Raw genomic sequence first — 6,000 nt, 5'->3', positions numbered from 1 at the left:
GAGGAAAAAGACATCATCTCATCCAACGCCCATCAATCTCCTGAGAAAAGCAAAGCGCTCTGTACTGAGGCTCTTCATGAGCAAGTCTGCAGGATTCTGCTCAGTCGGAATCTTGACAAGGTCAACAAACCTGTCCTCAACGATCTCGCTATGTTTCGTATTCGTATGGAAGACCGGATTCTTGGCCAAATGAATGGCACTCATAGAATCTGAATGCAATGTAGGCATAGCATCTGTGATAGCAAGGTCTGCAATCGAACGGCCTAACCAGATAGCCTCCTTGCAAGCCTCTATGGATGCAATATACTCAGCCTCTGTAGTAGAAAGAGCCGTACACTTTTGGGCCCTAGACATCCAAGAGATAGCCTCTCCAGCATAAGTGAACACATAGCCAGAAGTGGACTTCCTACTATCTGCATGTCCTGCATAATCAGAGTCAGTGTACCCCACGACTCCTGTATCTTGGCTATCATAGCAAATACACATATCTGCTATGCCCTTCAGGTACCTCATGATACCCTTCACGACATCCCAATGTTTCTTGCCAGGTGTAGCCATATAACGTGCCACAACCCCAACTGCAAAAGCAATATCTGGACGGGTGGCTATCATGGCATACATAAGACTGTCCGTAGCAGCTGATGCATACAGAATCTTGGCCATGTCGGCCCTCTGCTCATCTATCTGTAGACAATTGGTCTGAAACCTTCACATGAGAAGGTAATGGATAGCCAATAGGCTTAGCATCTTGCATACAGAAGCACTCAAGGACTTTATGAATGTACTCCCTCTGTGACCAATAGAGTAGTCCTCCCTGAGATCTGTCACGTGTAATGCGCATACCAAGTATATGAGAGGCATGTCCCAGTTCTTTCATCTCAAAGCTCTTATTGAGCTAAGTCTTAAGAGTATCTAGCTCCTCATGAGTTGTCCCTGTTAAAAGCATGTCATCCACATAGAGCACCAAAATCAGTAAAGAATCATCACGGGCTTTCTTCGTGTACAAGCACAAATCCATAGCGCTGCGGTTGTAGCCCTATGACTGCATGAATGCATTAAACTTATGGTACCATTCCCTAGGTGCCTACTTCAAGCCATATAGACTCTTCTTTAACTTGCACACTACGTGTTCGCTGCCAGGGTCAGCAAAGCCCTTAAGCTGCTTCATGTAAATCTCATCATGCAAATCCCCATGTAAAAAAGCCGTCTTGACATCCATCTAGTACAAGTCAAAGTCAAGCTATGCAACCAAAGCCAAGACTAAGTGTAGGGTGGTCGTCTTGACCACAGGAGAAAAGACTTCATCAAAGTCAACACCATGCTCCTGCTTAAAGCACTTAGCAACCAATCGAGCCTTGTATGTCGGCTTGGGGTATCCAGGGGTACTTTTCAGCTTGTACATCCACTTGCATGGCAAAGCCTTCTTACCTTGAGATAAGAAAACAAAATCCCAAGTCTGATTCTTATGAAATGAGTCAATCTCAGACTGCATAGCCCTCTCCCAAGAGTGACAATCACCCCTGTGCATAGCCTCATCATAAGTGAGAGGCTCTCATGTATCTGTAACCAATACATAATCCATAGAGGGCGCAAAGTGGTTAGGAGGTCATCTATCTGTAGTAGAACGCCTCAACCGAGGCTCTCCTGCCTGACCAACATCTTGTCTAACATTAGCATGTCTAACATCTAGGTCGTGAGCATCAGGTGTGATGATGCACACTATCTAGCTGGCCGTGGAGTGGAGCGGGCTGTACGAGAGCAGGTGGCTCCTCCTGAAAGATAACTCTACGTATCTCAACCACTTTCTCAGGCTGCATATGCATTTTGTCCTCATGAAAGATGACATCATGGCTGCGGATCACTTTCCACATGTGCGAATCCCATAAATGGTAACCCATCTACCCTATATCTCCATAGCTAATGAAAATGCATTTGACACTTTTAGGATCCAGCTTATTGCGTTTGTCCTTGGGCACATGGTAGAATGCCTCACATCCAAAGACACGCAAATGATCATAAGAGGGGGGCTTGCCTGCCCATACCTCCTCTACAACCTGAAAGCCAGTGCCGCTGCTAGGTGACCTGTTAATGAGATGCATTGCAGTAGTAACTGCCTCAGCCCAAAAGTGTTGCAGTAAGCCAACCTAGCTAAGCATGCTACGGACCCTTTCCTGAATGGTCCTATTCATGCATTTAGCCATACCATTCTGGGGAGGGGTGTAAGGGGCGGTCAACTGATGCTTAATACCCCGCTCATCACAAAACTACTCAAAAGCACGTGATACATGCTCACCCCCATTATCTGACCTTAGGCATTTCAGCCTATTCCCAAACTGATGCAAGCCAACGTTGAAATGTGTCTAAGACATCGGATTTTCTCTTTATGGGATAAGCCCAAACCTTATGTGAGTAATCATCTATGAAAGTAACAAAATACTTTGCCCCACCTAGTGACTAACAGGGCAAGGACCTACATACATCTGAGTGCACAAGAGCCAAGGGCTCACCCATGCGTTTCTTACTAGACTTTTTATGTCTATTCCCAATCTGCTTGCTATACAAACAATGATCACAAGAATCAAAATGCGAAGAGTCAAAAGGCGGAAGATACTGCAAAGCACGGAGCATTTTCATTCCTTTAAGGGACATATGCCCCAAATGAGCATGCCAAAGGGATACATGGGGGATAGAACCCACAAACAAAACATGATTCAAGGTAGCTCCAGACACAAGTAAGGGATAGAGGCAGCCAGACTTGGCACCTCTTGCAAGCACAAGCCTGCCACGAGTAATCTTCCATGCAAAGTCTCCAAAAGACACAAAATACCCTACATCATCAAGTTGTTCAACTGATATAAGGGTGCGAGTCAACGCAGGTACATGGCTTACATCATGCAAAACAAAAGAATTGCTAGAAGGAAACTATAGCCTAACATCGCCAATGCCCATAATGTCAAGAGACCTATCATCACCAAGACACACAGAACCAGAGATGGTACGATAGGTATGAAACCAATCTCTATAGGGTGTCACATGAAATGATGCACCCGAATCCAAAAGCCAGCACTGCGCATACATAGAGTGTGTCTCAAAAGCCTATAAGGCATCGCATGAAGAAGCTGCAAGTATGTAATCCTCATCTGAGTCAGTGGCATGCATGACATTAACCTCTTCTATCTTCACACTCGACTTTGCAGGTACAATACTGCGCTTAGAAGACTTTTCCTGCACTTTCTCTTTTCCCTTTTCCTTGCACTTATCATCGCGCATCTTATGGCACTATGGCCTAATATGTCCTGCTTTCCCACAATAATGACAGGTAAGATCTGACTTCCATCCACGGGGCTTACTGTGGCCACGTAACTTTGACTTGGACTTCTAAGAGTCCTTGCCCTTATGATCATTATTATGCCTGCCATGTTTGCCACCTCTAATAGTCAATGCATGTGAAGAGCGGGAAGCATCATTGTTTTTCTTGTTGATTTCCTCAGTCAATAAATCACTCTCAACATCTTTGATTTTCAGCCCATCAGGCTTGTTCATGCATATGGCAGTACGGAAGACATCCCATGATTCAGGCAAGGTGCCAAGCAGAAACAACGATGCAAGTTGTCTTTGAACTCAATACCCTGTGACAACAAATTCTTTGTGATAGCATGAAACTGGCTGAAATGAGATGATAGGGATGTCCCCTCCTTCATGCAAAGGTTCATTAACTGCTTCAGCCAATACATCTGTGACGCAGGACTCTACTGCGCATAAAGCTCCTGAATCTTCTCCCATAAGTCCCCTGCACTCTGATTCTCATCTTCAACAACATTATGATGGACCTCTTCTGAGAGTGAGAAGATAATGGCAGACTTACATAGCTCATCAACTTCCATCCAAACATCAACGTCCATATCCTTGGGTTTAGCACCCTTGAAATGCAATGGTTTAATCTGCAACTTCTGCACCAAAAGCTGCCATATCTGGGACTTCCAATACCCATAGTTGGTACCATCCAACTCGGTAATGTTAAAGAGAGATGTGTCTTTCAAATGACCAGCTATACTGTCCCAAATCAAAGCAAAAAATGCAAAATTGTAGGTTGTTGTAATTAGCAAAAAATGCAAAATTGCAAGTTGTTATAATTAGCAAAAAATGCACTAAAACCACTACTAAAAATGGCTGAAAGAGTGGATATCACCAAGAGAACCACTTGTCCACCAAATATGACCAAGATAACATCAAATATTAAGCATTACCCTCATACAAGTGCTCGAAATCTACAGATTTCAGCTTGCTGGAATAAATTACAGCAGTATGTAAAATTGACCCAAAGTGAAGCAATCACTGATACATATGTCACTGCAACTGCCAGGTAGCAAGATACATCCAACAGTGAGTGTCAAGGGGCAAGATGGTACCAAGAACTGTCAAACCAATAACCTATTAGGCAAGATACATCTCATAGGTCTAGAAGTCATGCATGTAATGGGTCTCGGGGTAAGAGAAGAGACCAAGCACAAGCACAACTGATAGAGCAAGAAGCTCAACGCATAACCATCCAAGATGCATACAAAACTGACAAACCTGTGACAGAGATAGGTGCCTGCTCCAATAGGCATATCAAATCAGCCCACTACAGACTAACTGTAGGCCTAAAGCTCTCAAGAGAGCAAATGCATGTAACTGTCCCACAAGCTCAAGCTCAAGTGTAAGTAAAACTCTGTGTACATCCGAATATGCCAAGAGGCTCCAACTGGAAGTAAAGTCAGATGCAAATAGAGCAAGTAACACTCAAATATATCAAATACATAGCATCAAACATTCCAAATCCCAATAGGATACATCCGGAGCATAAATCCCAATCTATCTTAGACCCGTAAAGCATAAGCCTGAAAGCATTCAAATAGACTGTAACTGACAATCAAATGTAATGCCCAATAGGTCCAAAATGCTCAAATACATCCAAAGACGAAGCTCCAAGTGGCTGTCATGCATGGGCAAACCAAGTGGCAACCATATCTGACCAAAGCATAAATGCAAGAGGCCTAAATGTAAAGTAGTGACAATAGGCATAAACCGGTCCAAAGCATGCCAACTCAATCCAAATGCTAGTGAATGACGACCAAGACGGAGCCTAATCTAAGCTCAAAAGCATTTCGGAACCAAAAAATAAAAAGCATTTGACAATCTCCAAATACATTGGTATGATCATTCAAATCACTGGTAAGCACCCGCATCCAAGAACCAATGCATACACCAAGTAAATGAGCTTCAGCCCACTATATTGCAACAGCATATTCACTATCAAATGAAGCTCAATTGGTGTCCAAATCTGCTCCAAATCAGTCCCAAAGCATAGACATAGCATCCCATAACATTCGAGCATCAATAGGCATCAAACGGGCAATGCCAAGAAGCATCAAACATCAAATGTCAAGTATTGCCCTATTTTTTACAGTCCTGGGACTGTGTATACCCTAGCCGATGCTCCTCCGATCCCACGGGTGTAGTGAGCTTACTTTGATGCTCGAATGAGTGGCCTCCTCCCATAAGCACTTTGGTAGCTCCACAATCCTAGTTGCAAGTTCAAGCAACCCCATGCCTCCTCCTTTGAGCTTCATCCTCCATAGTCGTGCGGTGTGGGTCAAGAGAAGAGAAGAGAAGAGAAGAGAAGAGAAGAGAAGAGAAGAGAAGAAGAAGAGAGGAGAATATGGAGAGCTTCTCCACCATGGTCCCTCATCCTCACACACTCACTCACTTCCTCACACTCCCTCTCTCAAGCACAAGCATACACAAGCAAGAAGAAGAGAATAAGAGAGGAAGAAGAAGCAACTTTAGGCACACACCAAAGAATGAGCTTCTCATTCACTTTTTGGGTTTAAGCCCTAAATCCCTTGGGTACCCATCCCCTTTTTTACATGACCGGGCATCTTGCTAAGGTCACTATTCCCTTCTAATTGCCTTGTCCCTTCACCTATGCCAGTTTAGATTTTACAATTTGTACAAAAG

This window comes from Lygodium microphyllum, chromosome 7 (assembly GCF_053477565.2).
Source record: "Lygodium microphyllum isolate KBCC chromosome 7, Lygodium_microphyllum_v1.1.10, whole genome shotgun sequence".
NCBI lineage: Eukaryota > Viridiplantae > Streptophyta > Polypodiopsida > Schizaeales > Lygodiaceae > Lygodium > Lygodium microphyllum.
This window is presented reverse-complemented; position numbering follows the sequence as displayed.